Source organism: Magallana gigas, chromosome 3 (assembly GCF_963853765.1).
Source record: "Magallana gigas chromosome 3, xbMagGiga1.1, whole genome shotgun sequence".
Taxonomy (NCBI): Eukaryota; Metazoa; Mollusca; class Bivalvia; order Ostreida; family Ostreidae; genus Magallana; species Magallana gigas.
Window position 1 is genome coordinate 8,014,645 of NC_088855.1, and position 24,987 is coordinate 8,039,631.

The 24,987-nt window shown below is 31.6% G+C and overlaps 1 long non-coding RNA gene across 1 annotated transcript; it reads left to right on the top strand.

Moving 5' to 3' along the window:
* The first annotated feature begins 758 nt into the window (after nt 1–758).
* Nucleotides 759–15,332, top strand: LOC136273586 (uncharacterized). Its single transcript, XR_010711764.1, has 4 exons — nt 759–5,874; nt 6,606–6,689; nt 10,670–13,490; nt 13,923–15,332. It is a non-coding gene; the product is annotated as an uncharacterized lncRNA (long non-coding RNA).
* The last annotated feature ends 9,655 nt before the right edge of the window (nt 15,333–24,987 follow it).

The following is a 24,987-nucleotide window of genomic DNA, read 5'->3' on the forward strand; positions in this document are numbered from 1 at the left end:
CTTTGTCTATTTGTGAACAATGCTAATGAATAGGATAAAACATTGCCTATTTTATCAATATGCATTTCTAATCTTTTTAAAAGCGACAAAGATGTATAAAATGTTATAAGAACACTGTAACTATAATACATGTACTAATGTCAAACACGAAGAAAAATGGAAAACTCTTTTTAACCTTGATGATTCATTCTGTTGGAAAGCAATATATGATGTACTTTTTAAATGCACAAAAAACAGTAAGCTGCTTTGGCTGGAATATAGAATACTTCACTGAATTTTAGGAACAAAAATGTATTTATTCAATTGTAAAATAACTAACAACAACAGATGTAATTCATGCACCACTGATTTTGAGTCAATTGATCATTTTTTTTTACTGTAATAAGAGTAAACAACTGTGAATGCAGTTGGAATACTTTATACCAGTCTATTGTCACTTCAATGACCATTTTCCATTGTGTGAAATCATGTTTGTTTATACAAAAGAAAAAAAATTATATTTTTAATTTATTGATTTTGTTAGAAAGAAATATATATTTTACAAATCAAGAAAAAGCTCAAGCCTTTTTATCGGTGAACTTAAAAATTCAATATATTCATATTATTTAATAGAGAAAAAAGGAAATGCCACTAAAATGATGTTAGATAAATTCACTTTAATATGGAGTATGCTTGATAACGTTACATTACTTTAATTATGTATTTAATTTCGTCTTTATTTAGTTTTTTTTTGTTCAAGTTTTCTCCTTAATTAATAATCAAAATACAACTAACATGTATGCATACATGTAGCTAAGAATGGAAATATTTTCAAAATGATAATTACTATAGTATGATTTTCTAGAACTTTGTACGTTTTGAATGAGTGTGTGTCTCTTCATGTTTTGTTCAAAAATTGGTAATATGTGAAAAAAAACTCATTTGAAATTTTTCCAAGATTTCTCGTTTAAAACGCCCCTTTTAGCTAATTATAACCAGCTTTTAATACAAGGCTAAAGAAAGTGATGATTACGGAGATTTTGTATTGCAACAGACCCGGATGATAACGTTGAAATTTGTGCGTGATATTCGGGGTGACATCCGAATGGAGAAAAGATGTCAACATTCCCCGGAAGAAATAAGTTATTGTTCCTGTAAATTTTTAAGAGTGAAAATTTGATAATGTGTGAATGATATTATCTTAGATATTTTCCCTTTTATCTATTTCGATTGCACTTCTTTCACAGATATGTGTATTTTCATTAAAACTCGTCCAAATATGCTGAATAAATATCTTGGTACAGATGTATCATGCAAAGTACATACTTCAACGTAAGAGGACCACGTGTTTTCCTCATGTCTGTACCACCGGTATTTACAGTAAAAGTAAAACAATATGCCGCTAATTATGTCAATGCCAAGGTGGCATTTATACATCCGTCTAAGCTTCATATTTCAAAGATGTCATGACCATTGTTTGAATAGTTTGTAACTCGTTTGTTGTTGATGAATCTCACCTGCAAGGTTTAATAATAGCATTTAGAAATTAATTTCTCACGGGGAAATAATCTTCCCAAAGGTAAAACAATTTTCCCGTAGGATATTGAAAATTTCCTACCAGAATAAAAGAACATCCTATAGGAATTTTCATTCCGATAGGATTTGAACAAAACTTCTACAGGATTTTATAATCCGATAGAAAATCTTAATTTCCTTTAGGGAAACCACCTTTTGAATTAAATTCCTGTAGGAAATACTTTTATCCTAATGGAAATATGATTTATATTTTCAAAATATTCTATAGACTTTTTGTTCTGGGAGCTATTATTTTTCCATGAGATGCTTTGTAAAGGACAATATCTCACCTGTCAGTCGAGACACATTCAATCAAAAGTGGTTAAATGCTATGGATTTTTAAGACACTGTATCTTAAAGGCGTGCAAAAATGAAACCTTGATGCAGGCATAATAATCCTGCACAGTGTTTTAAATATTGGCCGTCAGTCGGTGATATCTCACAATCCTATGGTTGAAATGTTATTGTGGGAATTTTTTTCATATATTGAATATTTTGAAAGAAAAGGTCAAAAATCGTTTTTACTCTGTCTTAGATTGTTATTTCTATCACTTTAAGTCAATTTTGAAACACATACTAGTACATTAATATACATATATAGATATAGTATTATTATGACCAGTGTGTCTTTCAAAAAAGAATCAATGTACATAGAAAAATACAGTATTTACTTCACTGACTGTTCACTCTTGTTGACTGAAAAGAAAAGAGAGAATAAAAATTGACATATTCATGAGGGTGTACAATCGAAACATGTAACATTTTTTATCTTTTCGGAACGTTTCAAAACACCTCGCACGTATATATTTCATTTTTGTTTGTCATGTAAAATTCCCGTGGACTTCTCACCCCTGTCCTTCAAACTGATTAACCGTTTTTCGACTTAAATTAAAAAAACCCAATTCAATCAGTAAATGATTGATTGCTAGATAGCACGCCAAAGGGAAATCATTTCGGTCATTTATTAATATAAATGGCCACGTGCAGTTATTTTTAAGCTCCTTGTAATGACGTTATCATAATTAATGAAATCGAAAGGTATCTTTATAAATACCTTTATAACCTACACGAAGGTGCAGAATTGCAGTTCTGCATTTATAACAGTGTCAGTCGTAGAGCTATAAGCAAGATATAGAACTCACAACTCTTTGATATATGAACAACGCTCGTGCTTGTATTTGTTTACATTTGTTCACTATATTAAATTATTTTTTTCTATCTTCTCATTAGTTTCGAACATAATAAACATTTCCTTGCATTTGTCACATTCATTTTAGGTCTTAACCAGGAATTTTTCAAATGTAAACAAAAGCAAGACCAGAACAGAGAATGGTGAGCTTTGTAAATCGCTCAACGATTGACTCTCAATTTTTTGCCAATTATTAGAAAATCAATGCATTACTGAAGCATTGTTAACGTTGAAATTTTTTTTTACCAAAATTGTGACCATGTCCCTTTAAATGAACATATATAAAACATCATTCACCACACAAATTTTGTCAACATTACCTTCATGATAATATTCTAATTTGTACACATTTGTGAAAACAGAATATACATTGTAATTAGCACTCGTGTGGGACAGCGTGACAACTTCTTATACAACTAATGGTGGTTTAGTAAAGACATCTTTCTGCGGTGTCATTCGCGGTTTACCCTAATCACATAAACAACAACCATATTTTTTATTCTATGCCATGTTTCTTTATCTTAACTACCTTATATTTACATTTTAAAAATTTCTTGTTTTAAGTCACCTTTTTTAAAATTTTGATCCTGACACAAGTATATTTTTTTCTTATTTGATTATTTGAGTAATTCCTAAACATGTCCCTTTGCATATAAACTATAATATTGCATTGCTGGGCAGTGTAAGTTTGAAAGGATCAAATAGCTTTTTAATTTCATAGTGTTAAGTTAACGTACAACATTATAACAGAGACTCGATGTCCAGTTCATACATGGATGACCTGTACGCTTCAATATGAATAAACCTATAGACAGTATTGCATGTAAAGACATTTAAGTGATAAACTAAATAATTATACTGGTGAACCACAAAAACATTCTTTTGAATAAAAAGAGAGAACAAGTGAACATGGTAAAAAAAACTTGGTAGGTAGATGGCACACTTTTCCAACATATGCATAAATAGAGTGCTTTCTGACGACAAAATTCATATAGATAAACCATAATGGCGACTAGTTTCATTCATTGTATACAATAAATACATAACTTTATAAGTGAACCCTTTGGAATGGAATATTTCTATCCAAAAAATTTGTGATTTATGCCCAAATATAACTGTGTCATACATGTATTGGCGAAATAAAGCTGCTTAATGATAAATTGTATTCGACCGTAGGCTATATCTAATCAAACAACGATAGATATGAATAATAATTAATGAAGATTTTAACATTCACGTGTTTATGCTCGAGATAATGTGTGATTTATATGCAATTGAAATTAATCATTATAGTTTGTTTGTTGCTTTAATGACATTTTTGTTGATTCACTCAAACCATATTTAGTGCATGTGCGGATTTGGAAAGGGGTGTGCAGACCGATCTTTAAATTTTCAGACTGAGTAAATTTACATCTATGTGGTCAAATAGAAACCTTATAAAAATTCACCTCTTTCCCTTTCCTTGAGAAGTAAAGACCCAAATAATTAGATCATAATAACAAAGAGTAATGTTAGAGTAATGTTAGATATGCAAGATGTATATGAACATTTAACCATCCCACCTCCCTCAAACTAGGTTTTGTGCCTTTTGAGAATGATTGATAATTTTTGTTACAGAGAACAAGTCAACTGTGTGCATGCAACTACAATGATAATTACATGTATATGCAAAATACATAAGGCAATTTCATTTTTGTTATGGAAAACATTTATTATTATACAAAAAGCATTGATATTTATTTTAACAATGTGCTAACGCAAAAAAAAAAATGATGCTGAAAACTTTATAAAATCACCCAGAAAGCCCAGCAACCTTCCTAACTTCCTAATGCATGCCAATTTCATGTAACTCTTCTGATGTGGTAGCAATGTTGTACCATTTCTGTTTGAGGGTTATCCCGAAATACCGAGGAGAAATAACAATGTCAAGAAAAGGAACATTGTCCAATATAGTTGTTCTTAATTTACAAATATACTGTAAATATAGAGTAAATATATTTACCTAAAGGTCATATAATAATAGGTTGTCATCCTGTTGACAATGTTTGGTGACTGGTACATATATATAAATAATGCAAATTTCAACTATCATTACATGGGGCCTAATGCCTTTTCGCCTTATTAACAAACTGGCCCCGGAGACCATAAAAATTAGACGAGCTCACTTTTCTTCCATATATATTCCATTTGTAAAAGTGAGACTTGCAAAAAAAGTGAGCTACTCTAAGTTTTGTGGCCCCGGGGCCAGGTTGACTGATATATTTTAATGAGTCATCATTTCAGTTTCTAAAAGTGCTCACGTGCAGTTGACTGTGGTCTCTATTCTTACAGGTAAAGCACGGAACGACATGTGCATTTCTTATTAAGCTAGATTAATCTCTCTGTTGTCGAGTCAAACAAAATGCGTCCCGATTTGCATCATAAACACTTTTGCTTACAGCTTTTGGTGTACATGTGGCAAAAAGTAAAAAAAAAAATTAAAAATTAAAATAAAAAAAGAAAAAAGTCGTGCGTCATAGATACTCATCTGCAACACAAATAATATGGACTACATTTTAAGATGTAGATATCACGTGTTTTCATAGTTAAATCCACTAACTAAATGCATGTATTAACTGACATAGAATACACAACACTTTGTTTATTTGTTTTATGCAGTAATTACATGACCAACAAAATTCCATGAAGAATAATGTCAATTTGTATTTTTATTACACCATAATAAATACATGTACATCAATTCATAAATATATCTCAAATGCAACATATGAAACCAGTCGATATTTTTAGTGTGAATTGGCAGAATTACTAATATGTCCAAAATATACACATAAACTGCACTGATTTGTAAACTATCGTCTTATATTTTTCGGCATAAAGAAACAAATTAAAAAAGCCTCCCTTTCTAATGGCATTCTGCAAGTAAAAAGCAAAATTCTTTATTTTACATCAAAATATTGAAACATTTGTAAACAATTTTTAAAGAGAACTTAATAATCATTTTCTATATACATGTAAATCATTTCCTTTTATCATATGTATTGTAGCCCCTAACGTAGCAGACATATATATAGGTCGTTAATCTGTTTCACCTCAATGCCATGAATGAAATAAGGTGATTTGACGTAGGTGTGAGTATCACAATTTTTTTTTATTCACCCTTCTGACAAAATTTACACTCAATATTTTTGTCGTGTATATTTTTAATGTATTGTCTTCTATGGGATTGGTTTATCTTTTTAAAAAGCATTATCTCCATTGCTTAAATCATTGGTCAACCGCCCACTGATGACGCAATTTGGGTTTTACGACATGCTGGGGGATTTGCTGTATAAGGCGAAAAAACGATGTTTATATGAAATGGTTGGAAATTGATTTGGTTGGAAATTGATTTGTATGAAAATACATGTATCAAAGAAGAAAGATGAAGACGGTTCTTGTATTGTTCTAGAAATTATCAAACAATTCAAATACATGTATTTTAGGTATTTCCCCCTCATGTTAGATCAGAATTATTTTGCAATGCTTAGGAACGCTTAAATTGCGAATGAGTATAAAAAGGATTCTTTGTGTACGGATTTTCAGAAAATGGTTTTTATCTACCTTTTGCAAACATTATATGCATTTGACAAATTGATTTTATGGATGTACTTATTCTGTTTTCCTAGCACAATTTTTAACCAATAAATCACAAATTTTGTTTTAATATGCATGTACCCTCACATATTCACCCTATGTCAAATGTGATAAACCAGGTTTATTGAGTTTTTCCACCAAATTGAGATTATTGTTTTTTATATTGCTTTGGGATGAATATTAAATAAAAATACTAAATAATAGAACTTATCTCTTTTTAATTTAGGAGCTAGATATATGAAGCTGCAAAAATGAGAAGGGTCTGATTTCATCATAAAGATACCACTCTTAGCATATCATAATAGAAGGCGTAAGATGAAAAATCATTTATCTAATTGTTGCAAACATTCTTTCTATTATAATACTTCACAACTATATAAAAATATAAGGACTAGAATGTTATCAATCAATGTAAATGGTCGTAGATCAAAATCTTTTCTGGACGGAAAGATGTAGTATCGATTGTCCTTTCCCAGAATACCATACATAGCTAGTTGCATATTGGAAAAAAAAAGATAATTGAAAAGAACTTCAACTACATGTATTGAAGTTTTTTAACAATTGCAATTTCTTTGTTATTATAATACAATTGTGTAGAACTACTAAACGTTATAGATATTCTAAAAATGAGATCGTCAATATATCTTTATATATATATATATATATATATATATATATATATATATATATATATATATATATATATATATATATATATATATATATATATATATATACAAAGTAATATTATCAACGCTAACATGTTACGTTTTAAGTCATCATTTTTAATAGCGTTAAGTAAATACCTGTACTTCAATATTCATAAAGGTCATAAATCATTTTTAAAACAAAAAAAAAGAATATAAATACTATCTTTATGTTCAACCGAGGAAGCTTTGGAATATGATTGTAAATACATAAACGTACGTAATTTATGTAATATATGTCGAAATAAAGGAGTTTGTCATTTCTGTAAAAAAAAAAGAAAAAGAAATTAGATGTTGAGCTCCACTAAATGTTAGGTGTTGCATTATCTTTTATTTAAACAAATTAATTGGCACGAAAATATTTTTTAAACAAATGCTGTAGTGCAAAAACAAATTCAACCCTCCGAACTAAGAGATCAACGTCCTTTGATCATGAGGGACACTTGAGCTAGGTCATCAACCTTTAGTTAATTTCCATAAAGAATGATTGTTCAATGCGTCTACAAACTACATATCTCTTGGATGAATGTTTATTGTAATATTCTTATATTCTTAATTGTTACAAAATTATCAAATGTCATGCTTCGTTGATCAAATGAATATCTTTTTTAACCTCCATCAAGGTCTATAAACTTACATGTACTTAGGAATCTGCGGATTCGCTAAGAACACTGAGGTCACCTTTTAACATGAAATAACCTTTTTGCGCCAAACCTTACATCCGTAAATGAATAATGACCGAGGTACATTAATCAAATCACTGGCAACACTTAATAATAAATATTTTGTAGAAAACACGATTACGGTATGTATGTTATGTGACCTTTTTGTCCTTTTTTTGGCATTTTGTTGAATGTATTTATTTTTTGAAAATTTTGCTATGTATATTGTCATGAACACAATATACGTTTTTCTTGATACCTGCATTGTCTTTAATAATTATGATCTACATTTTATGCGAAATATCAAATCAATTGTTCGGCAAAGTTATGTTTCGGAGATCGGAAAGAAATTACAAATATTCTTTATTACATACATAGCATTTATAAAATTTTAACATAGTAGTACATGTAATGAAAAATTTTGTTTGACGCAAATGAAATTATAGAAACATGTAGCAACATTCTGCTTGACATATTTTGAAAATTTGACATTCCATACATGTAAATGAAAGACTGTTCAAATTGCATCGGGTCCGTTTTATCAGTATATTTGCCCCATTGTGTTACTAAATTATAGTAATGTTTTTAATCAAATGGCTGGGATTTATACTCACTGTTCTCCGTGATATATAAGCATGTTAACTATTCGGTGTTATGTTTAAAACAAATTAGGACTTTTATGTTCATACCAGTATAACGGTTATTGACATTTTATATTGAAAATCGGGAATACCGTGATTTAAGATGTTTTCTGTGTTGTTTCCCATACATTAATGAATTTATACTGTGTACATATATTGAAATACTAAGTAAACGCCAATGAAAATGTTGTATACAATATGGCTGATTCAATTCAATGCCTTTGTCAAATCGCTAATGCGTTCAATGATAAAAAAGAAAATTTTTAATTTTTTTAGAGAATGGATTTATCTACTACTAATTACATGCTATACACCCTCTTAGTGACTACTGAATTTCGTGCAGAAACGTTACTAATAACATTGAAGGCAGTATGTGAATAAATGTGACAGAGATTATAGAAAATCTGTTAAGACAGAAATAATATCTAAATAATCAAAGAAATATCAAAAACTAAAGATCAATAAAAAAAAATTGCAACAGCTTGAAGGGATTGAATATAGAACTGCATGCAAAAGGACTTGTTTAATCTAAGAGCAAAATGTAAACAAGTAGTTAAAGGAACGAAAAAAATATTTGGTTCGTAGAACCGACATAAAACAACCAGGTCAACTGTTTTAAATAGAGCAGGATATCCGGCATCTTACTATTCTGTAGATAAAAACAAAACCCTTTCTTTGTGTGTGTTACTTACCTAATTGGTATTCAGGTTGTTTTATAACTAGCTGAAATACACCATAAATCTTACATGTATAGGTATGGATGCAAATCCGATGACTGTTATCGGCTTAATTTTCCTTGGGGCTAACACGTTGAGAGCGACAGTTAATCGTAAACATCGAAAGAACAATGTGTAATGTCCAACAATAACTACAATTCTCTTAATGAAATCCATACATGCAGCAGATGGTGAGGATATTGATGAAGGCATCCTCAACCTTTCGTTGACTCGTTAGCATAAAATACAGTTATCATTATTGAGTTAACATCATGCCCCCCACCCCCCATAGCATCCCTTCATTGTTTGTATCCGTATATTATATATCCACTAGCATTATCCAAAGATATTTGTCAAAAATAAATCAAGATATTCAATATATGATTTCACTTTATTGGTCTTGGACCCAGATGCTATTAATTTTAATAAACTCCGTTTTCCTTATAACAAATTTAAGCGGGTTTATTAAGAAAATTCCGAAACATCTCTTAACATGTCTGAGTTATTTATTCATACAAGTCATGTGTATATATTTTTTCTCTGCTAGCACACAGCATTTGAAAAAAAAACCCTATTATATTTAAATGTAAATTCCATTATGTTCACGGGATCAAAGAAGAAATCTATGGAACTTTGATATAAACAGACTTAAGTAGACAATTTTAACGAATTTTTGAAATTCATTTTATTCATTTATATAAGAATAAAAAAAATACGTCAACTTCCATACGCTTTACGTCGCTGATGTTTAAACGACACAAATTATAAATAAACTTCACAGTTTCGAAATCTGTTAGGGATTCAAATATTCATTTATTGTGTCAGAATACATTATAGATATGCAATGTTTGTTCAAAATATAATGATGATGATGATGATGATGATGATGATGATGATGATGATACCGTAAAAATTAAATTAATCACGTATTCAGGGCTAAATATGCACTTAAAGTAAATTGTTCTTGAATCGTTCGAGTAAAATCAATTATCTTAAAATTAGGGCAAATAGTTTTGGTACATTACACCAGTGCCCTTTGTTGATTCTGCAATTAGAGAGTACACAAAGAGCGCCGGTTTAGGTTCAGTGCATGAATAAACCGAAACACCGATAAACGAAGTCAAATTATTTTCACATATTTAATTATGTCTGAGAGAGAGAGAGAGAGAGAGAGAGAGAGAGAGAGAGAGAGAGAGAGAGAGAGAGAGAGAGAGAGAGAGAGAGAGAGAGAGAGAGAGGTTATAAGTAAGTACGAACATTTATATATCTAGTAAGTTTTTAAATTACATCACATTAATAATTTAGTTGAATGAGCTGTGACACAACAGTTTGTGACGTCGATGTCGCCGCCGAGAGGTGACTCAGTATTGTCAAGGTCATTTATATAACTTATTTACAAATAGAGATTGTTTAAACCTAGTCACGTGACGTAAACATTGAGTCAACTAGGCTGATGTAAGCTGACAATTTTCTCTCATACACATTATCTATGTCATAAAAGCATATGGGTAGCGAATTTATATACAACGACATTGTCCTTTCTGACATATTTTATTTCTTATAGATAAAATCTACAATGTCCATACATATAGATCGCCATTGATTGATACATGCAGATGCATATGACTGCACCAAACTACGGAGGCTGTGTCACAAGGGATTGTCGAGTCCTCGTTAAGCTCTGAAGAGCATTTCAATCAATTAATTATGGTCGTAATGAGCAGCGACTTGGATCTTCAAAAATTGTTTATGCATTGAGTCACAGTCGATTTACAACACAGAGGTCGTTTGATGAGTCTTTCGCCATCACTCCAGTTTATAGAGGAGTGACAAAGAAAGATAAAGTCGCTTATTTTTCGAGTTTAATGTACCGGCATACCTCACGGCTGAAAGTTATTTTTTCTTAAAGATATCACCCTCTTCAAACATTTTATCCGGTCGTAGAGTTTTCTCCAGTCAAATATTTTTTTAAAATACGAATTTCTTTTTAGATTATGTGTTCTTAATTTGTTGTCAACCATGCTTATTTTTCATTATTTAAAACTTATATCAAGATATTTTCTGGATTTAACAGTTATCGTTGTCTAAAAGTAAGATGCAACTATACATTTTCAATATTTTTCTTGTAAATAAGACAAACATCGATTAACTCAAAGTCTCTTACTTATAAACTGTTGACCACAAGGTGAATAGTCTTTGGAATAGTGTTACATTATAAGGATAAAAAAGATCGCATTATCAGCTAATGAGGCAACTGCAGAAATAGTTCATATATGTTTATACAATATACATCGTAAAGTAAAGACAAACCTAAAGAAATAGTATTAGTTTTGTAAATTGACATACTTTGTAATATGTCGTATCTTTCATAACTTGCACCCTCCTCTTTAAAAAGTTTTGTCCGATTTTAGAGATGTCTCATCAAATCAGTATTATAAGACAATTAGATTTAAAAAATGAGCATAATTCGTATTTTTAATTGTCTGTGAAGAATTTAAAAAAAATATATATTTACTCGCATTTTCAACATATTCCTGAAATCGGTATGTCTGATTTATCTTACCACAAACTAGGACGAAAAGCGAATAATATTGTATTCTTCGTTCGTTTTATATATAGTAAATGATAAAATTATGACCAGTTTGATACATTGATTTTAATTTGTTTCATTATTACGGAGTTCTTTTTAAACATTAAGAATAATTGAATCTCTGCTAGTATTGATCAGTTGTTATAAATACTGCACTAAGCTAATTGTTCTAAAATATAATTCACAAATATGAGGAAGGAAATCTCAGTTGCACAAGTTGTTCTTAATAAATCAAGCTTGTTTCAGTAGAAAAACTTAGTGTTTTTTAGAACTTAACTGTGTATAAAATAGACATGCGATTAAAATTTCAGTTTGAGACCCATCAAATAGGATAATATGCCGATAGAATAATGTTTAAAATGGCATACTCACTTTAAAATATTAATTTTACTTATATTTGTTTATTTTGTACTTAATTACATGTGCATGCAAATTTCTTTCGTGATTTTCAGTTTTATAATACAAGTAATTTAAAAAAAAGCATTAAAAAATTAGCTTTTACATTTCAATGTTACAAAAATGATAAAATTTCTAGCATATTTTAAAAACACGGGTCTAAATAATACATTGCATATTGCAATTTTATACATTCATTACATATTATGCAAGAAATATCAATTTCAAAGCTTTGCTCTGTGTCCCATAGCTTAAATGTTAAGAAAAATGCAAATTTGTATATTTCGATTGACATTTGAAGTCCTATTACTTCCAGCAAGGCCATCCAAAGAGACAAATAGATGAAAAAATATATTTCATGTCATCTCTTCTATTGAATATCAATATTTCATGAACCTGGATCATTTTTTTTTAAAATCTCGATTAATTTGAAGTGACAATTAATATTATACTTACCGGTACTTAATATACATGTAAAGTTATTTATCTGAATTGTTTTTCTGCTTGTTAATTTTCATTTTTAAATTTTTATGGTATTTACACGTATTTCTAAAATATGTGTGAATATTTTGAAACATACATAAAAAAAATACATTTTAATCTTCAAAAGTATAGTAATTTGAAGAAAAACGCTTCATAATACAGACAGACAAACATTGTCGGTAACTTGTTGTTTCATAACGATATTAGACCTTACAAAAAAACCACAAAATAATCTAAAAAAAATATTATAAAAATGTTTAAAATTGATAAATGATTCGCGAATTTTTAAAAATTATTACAGTTTGTATATGTTTGGTCATTTTTCAGTCATTGATCTTGGACTTTTAATAATCTTAAATTTTGACCATAGATATTTCTACGACCGGGTGAAAATTGTTACTTGATATATATTTTTCCAAAAAAGTACAAATTAGCCGTGAGGTAGGGTAGTACATTAAAATTAAATTTTTGATGGTATTGTCACTCCAAAGGCTGTATGAATGGTGTCTAGAACTCATTGCACTGTACTATTGCCATCTCAATCTACCAACATGTAATATACTATCACATGTTGGTGCATTAAATTTTTTTTAACATTTTTCTAGATGATGGCCATGAATTGGGTCAATTTTTATCATTCGTCGGTGTTCTTTACGTTTCCTTATTGCACCTGGAAGTTAGTATTGAATGGATTTATCGTGAGTTTAAGTTATTTTTAACTTAAAATATTAAATGTACCTGCATTCTTTATAAAGATTTAGAAAAATGCAAACTGCTGGCGATATGAATGAATGTGCGGAAACAGTTCGTTAATAAAGAGAAACCTACAAAGAACATTCCCGTTTGCCGATGGGATCTACATTGTATTCACCCCCAACTTGTGCAGCTACACATAGCGGGGCGTCTTATATAACAAGTAGGTCACACATGTCAAGTATCGAGCAGAGCGTCATGGAACTCATTCAATGAAAATAGAAGCATCTGCATACTACTATGTCAACAAGTCTATTTGATATAGTAAACTACAAGTACTCTTGTAACAATATTGCAGTTACATGAGTAAAGGTGGAATGCTGGAGTTATTTTATGGATGATTAAAGTATCATTTGTGATACATAGCTTAAATTAGTTGTCAAAGAATTTTCCCTACTTTCTAAAAAAGAAAAAAAATCATATAAAATAACTGAGAGCATATGTCCTTCTTTGAACAACAAAACCCATGTCTGACTCTTGCAATCACAACATTCTCCACACCAGGCTACCTTATTATCTATTTCAATGGACTTATAATTTTTTTTTTATTTCTACATAAAGCATACTTGTTGAATGCATGCTATTTCTCTTTCAGCAATGGGATTCATGGTTGCAACTCAACTCTGTTATTTACGTTTCTGTCAATTTTCAGCAAATCCTTGTAACATAAAATATGCATTCGAAGTATTAAATAAGGAATAATTGAAAAATAAACATTGTCGGGTATTTATGCCAGTGCCAAAGGGGCAGTTAAGCAACCGTGTAAGGTGCGTGCGGTTTACAAAGAAAAATAAATCAAATTTGTTATGTGATAGACCATTGTCTTTAGATTACATGTCCATTTTCGTTTTTAACGCAACATGGTAACTTTTCAGTTTTTACTCTTTATATTGCTTAAGTAAGGCATTTCTAATGGTCAGAAAAATATAAATATTTACCATCATTTTTCAAGTTGTAAGCGAGATACGTGGCTTACATTTCTTTGTGTATGCATATAATGTTCGTGCCTTGTTTTTGTTTAGATGTGTTGAATATACCGATAAAAGCTAAGATTTTCTTAGATAAAAATATGGATCGAACCTTGTTTACATGACAAAGAATTATTAGTTCTGAAACTAGTTATAACATGAATGTAAAATAAAATACATGTATGTTGTTGATGAAATTCACTATACAATGTAGAACAACCAAGCAAACTGTTCAAAAAGGGTATTTTGCCGGCATCATACATACTATTCTGTTGATGACTACAAATAGCCATTTCATCGTGTTAGCTACCTAATTAGTAATCCGACTATTTTATAACTAACTGAAATACATCAGGAGTCTTACTATATTTATGCATGCAAATCCGTACCGATGACTGTAATCGATTGAATTTTCCTCAGGGCTAACACTTTGAGGGAGAGAGTTTAATGTAATTCTTTTAACGAAATCACTATACGTAGCATATGTTTAGAAAATTAATGATGATATCCTTAACCAGTCGCTGACTCGTAAGCATAAATTATAATCATCATTTATTCAGTTTATTCAGTTAACCCCCTGTCCTCTTGCTACAAAACACATTTAGCATCACTTGTATGAATTTGTATATTATATCCACTAGCATTCTATACGTGTCTATAATAAGTCAAGTTATTCAATATCCAATTTGACGATTTTTTAAAGTTTTTAGCCTGGCTGTAGGCAGGCAAATCGCCAATGCTACTATAAATAGCACAACTTCAAAAGTAAAAAAAACAAACAAACAGCGTCAAAGTCAAAGCTTCCGCTTTACCAAATAGTTACACAAAGAGCCACGTTTTGTCAAAATTGTTTGCATTTTGTTTCTTTTTTAAATTTCGAGAGAATTGTCTATCTTTTTTAGTTTTCTTAATAATAACGTGTTTTAAAAACAAGACTATGCATTTTGGACACATACTATGCGCATGAATTTCCATGAACTACTTTGCTGCGCGTTGAAGAAATGGGGATTGAATATACAACGCTTGTTGCAAAATTCAAGGCAGAAACTGTTGAAGTTTTTTCTACTATACAGACATATTTTTGTTTTTAGCCGGTTACAAAAAGTGATCGCTCTCTGATGCTTTACCGACATTATAACCATGAGAGAGAGAGAGAGAGAGAGAGAGAGAGAGAGAGAGAGAGAGAGAGATTTTCAGTCTTTACTACACAATATGCGTAAAGACACACCAAAAGAGCCCGGCTTTCAGTACTTCAGTACTTTGATTTAGTCTTGGACCCAAATGCAATTAATTCGTATTGCTTTAAAAAAAACGCCTTTCCCTCTAAAAATATAATAAAGATCTGCATGCAAACAAGTATGTTTAATATGAAAACAAAATGTAAGAAACTAGTTAAAAGAACAAAAAAAAATTTCGTTGGTAAAACCGACATAAAACAACCAGGTCAACTGTTTACGAAAGAGCAGGATATCCAGCATCTTACTATTCTGTAGATAAAAACAATAAACCCTTTCTTTGTGTGTGTTACTTACCTAATTGGTATTCAGACTGTTTTATATCTAGCTTAAATACATCGGAAATCTTACATGTACATGTATGGATGCAAATCCGATGACTGTTATCGGTTTAAATTTCCTCGGGGCTTACACGTTGAGAGCGACAGTTAATCGTAAATATCGAAAAAATAATGTACAATGTCCAACAATGACTACAATTCTCTAAATGAAATCCTTATATGCAGCAGATGTTTAGGATATTGATGAAGACAACCTTAACCAGTCGTTGACATGTTAGCATAAAATACAGTTATCGCTATTTAGTTAACCCCATGTCTTCTTGTCACAAAACACATAGCATCCCTTGAATTCGGAGTTTTTGTCTAAAATAAATCAAGAAATTCAATATCTAATTTCATGTGAGTATGTTTGCTAGGGCATAACATCTTCAAACTAAGACAACAAAGTACTGTTAAAATTCAAACGTCGGTTCCATCATGGCTACGAGATCCAAAAAGAAATATATGGAACTTTGACATACTTAACCTGATAGTTTAAAATAATGGTTGAAACACATTTTGTGTAGAAAATGTATGAATAAATTAAAATAAGAACCTAAAGTTTAATACGTTGAACGTCGCTTGATATTCAAACTACACAAATCTTCTGTCTCTTGAACTATTGATCTTGAAGTGTATGACAAAAGTTGATTGTCCCAAAAATGGGGTAAATAGTTTTTTGTACATTCCTGTCACTAGAGTCCCTTGATAATTTCGTATCAGCTTAGAGAGTACACAAAGGGCGCCGGTTCAGTGGTGCATGAATTAACACCAATAAAACGACAAATTGTTTTCACATTACGCAGAGAGAGAGAGAGAGAGAGAGAGAGAGAGAGAGAGATTGAAATTTATAAAAGATCTGGTAAGTTCTTAGATTACGTCACATAATAGTTTGGTAAGATTAGTGTGACGTCGGTGACGCCGCCGCCGCCGAGAGGTGATTCAATAGTGAAGGTCATTCATATAACTTGTTTACAAATTAAGCTCTTTGTTTACTACTTGTGATGAAAATCGGATCAACAAGGCTGATTTTCACTAGAAGTGCAGGACATCGGGACATACCCTCCGTCTCTCTCTCAAACACATTAGTTATATAGGTCATAAAATCATATGGGTAGCGTGTTAATGAGTGACATTGTTTTGTCGGTCATATTTTATTTGTTAGGTAAAATTTGCTATGTCCATACATACATGCATACATTGCCACTGATTACTACATGTAGATGCACACGCATGTGACGGAAGCTGTGTCACAAGGGAGTATCGGGTACTCGTTGAGCTCTGAAGAGGATTTCAATCACTTAATTATTATACCGATACCGGTAGATTCTCTTTCGCCTCATCTCAGTTTCAAAGGCCGTGTGAATTGTTGTCTTCGTTTCTATCTTTAAAATTTCACTGTGCTATGACCACCCCAATCACACCTATGCTATGTTAGGTGCATTAAATTGTTTTAACATTCTTCTAGATGCAAGCATGATGGCCATGAATTGGGTCTATTTTTATCATTCGTCGGTGTATTAACGTTTCCCTATAATTGCACCTGGAAGTTAATAGTCAATAGAGTTGTCGTGACCTTAATTCATTTTCAACTTACAGTATTAAATGTTCCTGCATTCTTTAAAAAAAATGCGAACTGTTGGCGATATCAATGGGTATGCGGAAATATACGTGATTCATCAATAAATAGTAATGTATAAAGATCATTCCGGTTTGCTGATGGTACTTTTTTGTTTCATAATTATATTCACCCCAACGTCAGTCTTGTGCAGCTACACGAGCATAACGGGGTTTCATATATAACAAGTAGGTCACACATGTCAAGTATCGAGCGGAACGACAGAAACACTATCAATGAAAACAGAAGCATCAGCGTACTACTATGTCAACAAGTTTATTTGATATAGTAAACTACAAGTACTCTTGTAACAGTATTGCATTTACAAGACTAAAGGTTGAATGTTACCGTTATACCAACATATATATATATACCGGTATACTAGTATTGTATGGATAGTTAAAGTATCATTTCTGAAAAATAATCTAGTTGTCAAAGATTTTTCCCCTACTCTCTAAAAATAAACAAAATCATATAAAATAACTAAGAGCATATGTCCTTCTTTGAAAAACGAAACTATGTCAGAAACAGTTCAGAAAAAAGTATAATTTTAAGAGTACGAGTCCCCTGTTGTAAGAGAGATACAGGGCGGGACTTGGCTCTAACAACTCTTGAAATCACAACATTCTCCGCACCAGGCTACCTTATTACATGTATCTATATTAATGTAAATGTGATTTTTTTCTGGAATTTTAAAGAAATCATATTTGTTGAATGCATCCCCCTCCCTCTTTCAGCAATATAGGGGTTCCATGATTGCAACTCAACTCTGTTCTTTACTTTTCTGTCGATTTTCAGCAGATATTGTTGACCATGAAGAATACAAATAAACAAAGCAGGGCATTTATGCCAGTACATGCCGGGGTGACATTTTAGCAAGCAACCGTCTAAGATGTATGCAGGTTAAACACGTACAAAAAAAAAAAAAATTTGTAATATGATAGACCATTGTCTTTAGATTGCATAACCATTTTTGGTTTTAACGCGACATGGTAATTTTTTTTAAGTTTTTACTGTTTATAATGCTTAACTTAGGTATTTATAATGGTCAGATAAATATGTACAACCATTTCACCCCTGCGAGTGTTATTGTCATTTAAATTTAGACCACGTTGTTTTATTTGACCCTTTCAGTTTCGAAGTAAAAATCATGCCTCGTGTTTATCGTCTAATTCCTAGAATCTAGGTACTTATAGTCATATATATATAAAATCTATATGTGTATTGATTTTTACCTTTATCTTCATTATTTTGTGGATAAAATGAGTTCTAGAAATATATGTAACAATAGAATATATATATATATATATATATATATATATATATATATATATATATATATATATATATATATATATATATATATATATATATATATATATATATATATATATAGGGTTTTTCCTATTGTTGCAACAATTAAAGGGACTTGGACGCGATTTGAGATCACAAATTTTATATTTTTTTTTGTGTGCATAAAATGGCTTACTGGTGCATTTTAAATGATTGACCAAAAATATTGAATGTTAAATTCAAGTTACAAGCAAGATACAGAGGTAAGAATTGATTGTTATGTAAACAAAGCTCGAGTCTTATAGTTGTTTACAAAAAATGTAATCTACAGAATTAACATTTCTTAGGAAAAGTGACATGTAAAAAAACAATTTAAACTAATTCAATATCTTCATAAAAAAATAACATTATCAACAAAGAAAGATACATTTGATTGAACCTTACACCAATACAACACATATGTAAAAAATGGCAATATTCGAGCTTTGTTTACAAAATAAAGAATTAAGAACTCTGTATCTTGCTTATAACTTGGTATTTGACTTTCAAATTTTGACATAGCATTTCAAACTTCTATATTTATCAGTATAAACATTGAAAATCAAACAATAAAATTTGAAAATTTTACGTCAAATCATGTCCAAGTCCCTTTAAAATGCTTGGTAGCGATCCCCCAAAGGATTACTGTAAACATATTATATTTAGCGTGTACGATATTTGGCGGAAATTAGTTTTTTAACAAGTTGGCATAAATTTGATTAAGCGTATTCCTGAATGTGACTATTCTTAAACATATACATGTATGTATGGCATTTAGCGATGTACTTGATCTAGCGGAAGTCGCATTCCGCCAAAAGCGCTAAGTAAAACCAAATGTACGAGGGTTGTTCGGAAATTATTGAGACATTTACTCTTATTTCCTTGGGGAAAAAGATAAATCCTTTAAATTTCACGAAAACATACACCAGGATAGAGTTTATCAATGTAAAAAATTTATTGTTCATAGCTTGATTAGATCATTCCTGGTAAGCTGACCGAATTGCCATCGCCCAGTGACCCAGCGCAACCGCAAACTTACTGCAACGTCATTTTGACGCTTCTTATTAAGGTTTTCCGCTCTCAGCGGAAAACCTTACTATTATTCTGAAAAATTTTCAAATTTCTTATTATTTTTTTTTTTCTTCTAGACGCCAACTTTGATCCTTAATATCTCGCTCGTTTGTTCACTGATTGTTTTGAAAGTTTCAGGACTGATAACATGCCGCGTGATGTTGTCGTTGCATATTTTAGTTGAGGAAAATCCCTATCCGGTTTTGAGTTATTCCCCTTTTAGTAAAATTTAACGACCTCTTTTGTCCAGGGGGTTTAGCTTTAACGATAACTGGCAGAGTCTCAAAGATGGGCTTGTTTGGAAGCTGATACATTGAATTTGTGCGAGATATATTTTATTGATTATTTAAATGCAAATAAAAGGGGTGGTATAGATGTTGAAACCAAGGTAAGAAAAAAAATCAAAAAAATTCGCGTATTTTCCGTGTTAGTTTTCTACCTGATAAGAATTTGTTATAACATGTATTTTAAAAGTTCTTGGTCTTACCCAGACCTTTCATTCGGTATACAGAAAAAGGGGCTGGCCCTTATAATTAGGGAGTTAGAGGCGTCCAAAGTTTCTTGTCAATAACTTAAAAAGGAATAAACATTTCTAATGCATTATTGAAGCAAAGTTGTAAAGAAATTAATTTTGAATCCTTCTATAGTATTCAATTTCATGTTTTCGTAATTTATAGTCAGTATTTGCAGAAACAATTGTTGTCAGTTCGGTCCATTTTTAGTGGGGGTGCGCACGTTTATGAGGTTATGAAAGGGCTTCTTGTAATGCACTAACTGATACATGTAGCGCGCAAAAATAATTCCACATAAAATTCCCAAATGTTTTTATACATATGTACATTTTCATTTCATAATGATAAACCTCTTTGACCTTATTTTTGTTGTTTGTTTCATAACTGTGCCCCTGTCTATATTTAGATGCATTACGAGACTCAGGTAAACGATCGATAGGAGAGTCGCTAGCTGTATTCAGGCCGTCGCCTAGACGACAGTGCATGTGCTTGTAGAGCTGGACGTACACGTTTAACGCCCCACTGTGTTACTGTAACAGAGACATTTTGAATTGTTTCAATACTGGGAGATGTGTTAATAAAATGGTTCCAATGCATGGTAATTAAACTCAACTTTTCTACAATACATACGTATACACGGCCGTCATAAAAAGCACAATGTGTATTACTGACATGACAAATGTACGCTGGCAATATAAGCAATATAAACGAACGCGGGATTGCTCCCGATAGAACAATTCTTTTAAAGCAAAAAAAAATACTGATTTGTGATGGATATAATATAATTATGATTGTGGAGATGATTTTAAAAAGTGAACTTAATATTCGTATACGATAATATTTGAATCCAAAGCCGCTAATTTTAAATTACGGTTATTAGGGATATTAATTATGACTTGCCCCGCGTTTCAGGTTTTTTACTTGCAAAACATCTACAAACGAAAATACCAAACAACCTTCAGCAGCAACTTATAAATTATTTATTCCATACACAATTCTAAAGAGGTAATAAAATAAATTTTATAAATGCTTTATACTTGTATTCGCTATCTTCCATGGAAAAAAGTGGCATGGAAAAAATGTTGTTCAATGTTCATCAAATACGCTGTAGCCTTAGCAATCAAAAATAATTAACAAACTGTATATTGATAGATTGACATATCAACAAACATTCAGACCCGCAATGTGATTTCTTACAAGTTCTATAAAACGTAGACTCAATGACTGAATTATTTACCGTTTTCCGTCTGGGTTATTTTGAATCACGTGTGTACGTTATGTGAAGCCATATAGATGAACACTTTAAGTGTTTAATTTTTAAAAGAAATTGTGTACAATGAAATTCCAACAATGTATATGGTGAGGCCAGTCAGACTGATACTGGTTCTGCTTGTTCTACAAATAGCGAATGTAAGACGAAGTATTTGGGTGTTATATTTTAAACAAATATAAGTATTGCTTTCTTAAAAGCTTGCATTACTCAACAAAGTATTTTATTGTAATCATTCTTAGTTACCTTAGCTGCATATATGTACCGCTCGGTCTGTATCCAGGAAAAATTGACTACCATCCGAAATTTTTCATACAAGGTCTACAGACTTGCAGCTAACATTACCTTTAAAAATACATTTTAGAATTTGCCACTGTTTATAAATTCATTAAAAAGACACGCAGAATCAAGTGGTAATATGTCGTTTGATATGGGATTTATGACGTCTATTTATATTGTTTTCATTAAAATTATTTCAAGCTTGTGGGTGGAATGAAATCAGTTTCACATGTTATATGACATAAAGATGTCCTCTCCCCACTTTTTCTCGAAGCAACTATTTTTATAAAATTTACATAAAAAAATTGAATTATCATGGAGTTGCCCCCCCCCCCCCATTTTGGTAGCATGTAACCTACCCTTCGTTTTAGCTTACGGCCCACAGCGCGCCCCAACCTTTTACCATATACACTTTACGCCATCATTCCCCCACCCGGTTCGTACTGCACACGACCGATGCAGATCCAGACGAATTCTCTATCACTGTAAAATCTACGCGGTCACAGAAATATAATACTTTGTTTCTCAGTGTTTACACATCTAATATTGTTCTATGATCACCTATCAATTTTTTGTAATTCGTCACAAGTATGACGCAGCTACGACGGAAAACCTAATCGTTGCTTGCAACGAGCTCGTCTCTAGTTGATCCTATGTTTTAAAAACCTAACAAACAAAGGGAAATTAGAATTAATTCTTCATTTCTCATCTTTTGTTTACATTTTTTTAAAAAGCATGGTATTGCACACCAAAAACATCAAACTATTCAAACATGGCTAAGACTTTATTAAGCAACCCAATGTTTTATTTTAAACCACGTGTAGAGTGGTTGAACACGAACGATAACATGTTCTTAATATCATCGTTTAGTTTAATTAACCGCCAGATGATGAAATAAGACAAATATATTAATAGATTTTTCATACTTTAACATAGATCAGAGTAGAATATCATATGAAAAGCGACTAGAAGTTGCGTATTTTGAGAATATTATTCAAACACTTATACTTCCGCTCGAAATTTTTCAGGAACTGAACAAATCTCGGAAAAGTCTCGTGAACTTTCATTCGAGCACCTCTGAATTTATTACATACTTAGCAGCGATAACGTAAACATTCCGAACACATTCACAGGGGTGATTTGTCAAGTTGTAAGCGAGATACGTAGCTCACATTTCTTTGTGTATGTAAACAATTGAAAGCTTGAATCTTGTTTTTGTTTAGATGTGTTAAATGTGCCAATAAAAGCTTTTTTTTTCTTAGATTAAAACATCGATCGAACCTTGTTTACATATTAAAGAATTTTTACATGTAGTTCTAAAACTAGTTAACAAAGACGTAATATAAAATATTTTGTTGGTAAAATTCTATATAAAACAACCAAGTTGATTTACAAATAGCTGAAATACAACAAGAATCTTACATGTCTACGTATGCATGAAAATCCGAACTGATGACTGTGATCGGTTGAATTTTTCTCGGGGCTAACACGTTAAGAGCGACAGTTAAACATAACAAGAGGCCCATGGGCCACATCGCTCACCTGAGGAACGATAGGTATGATAAAATCAGCTTAATGGAGTCATAATACAAACTATCTGGACAATGTACAATAATACATGTAGATCCTGTATAAATTAAATCCATTTTCCCCCTGGATATTCTTATGTTTATAATCATTAGTCCCTTTTCCAACAGGATGATTTTATAGTCATATCACATGTTGTGTATTGCAGTTCTCAAAAAGATCCTTAACAATTGTTTATATATGGGATATAAAGCTACATCAAACTCTGAACCTTCTTGTGAGGCCGAAGAATTGTCCTGGAGCCAAAGTCTTAAAAATTATAAAGACTCATCTGGCTGATTAGTTTCTGAGAAGAAGATTTTCGAAGATTTACTCTATATATTCCTATGTTAAACTTTAACATCCCCCCCCCCCATGCGGCCCCACCCTACCACCAGGGATCATGATTTTCACAACTTTAAATCTACATTACCTAAGGATACTTCCACACAAGTTTCAGTTTTCCTGGCTGATTAGTTTCTGGGAAGAAGATTTTTAAAGATTTATTCTATGTATTCCTATGTAAAACTTCGACCCCCATTGTGGCCCCACCCTACCCCCCGGGGGTCATGATTTTCACAACTTTGAATCTACAATACCTGAGGATGCTTCCACACAAGTTTCAGCTTTCCTGGCTGATTAGTATCTGAGAAGAAGATTTTTAAGAATTTACTCTATATATTCCTATGTAAAACTTCGACCCCCCCCCCCCCCCATTGTGGCCCCACCCTACCTCCGGGGTCATGATTTTCACAACTTTGAATCTACAATACCTGAGGATGCTTCCATCCAAATTGCAGCTTTCCTGGCTGATTAGTATCTGAGAGGAAGATTTTTAGAATTTACGCTATATATTCCTATATAAAACTCCGACCCCCATTGTGGCCCCACCCTACCCCCCGGGGGTCATGATTTTCACAACTTTGAATCTACAATACCTGAGGATGCTTCGTTTGGGAGGTATAACAAACCTAAACTTTAATACGATGTATACGTCGCTTGACGTATGAGATGTAAGAGATTCAATTAAAATGTTAGAATGCATAGATATTTAATGTTTGTTAAAAATAGTAATGATAATAATAACCCTAAAAAAGAATATAATTACGTATTCAGTGCCATAAGTGCACTTAAACTATTGATCTTGAATTGTATGACAAAAACTGATTGTCCCAAAAATGGGGTAAAAAGTTTTTGTACACTCTTGGCACTAGTGTCCCTTGATAATTCCGCGTCAGCTTAGAGAGAACATAAAGAGCGGCGGTTCAGTGCATTAAACACCGATAAAACGACAAATTGTTTTCACATTACGCAGAGAGAGAGAGAGAGAGAGAGAGAGAGAGAGAGAGAGAGAGAGAGATTTATAATAGATCTGGTAAGTTCTTAAATTACGTCACATAATAGTTTGGTAAGATGAGTTATGACACAACTGGAGTGTGACGTCGGTGACGCCACCGAGATGTGACGCAATATTCAAGGTCATTTATAT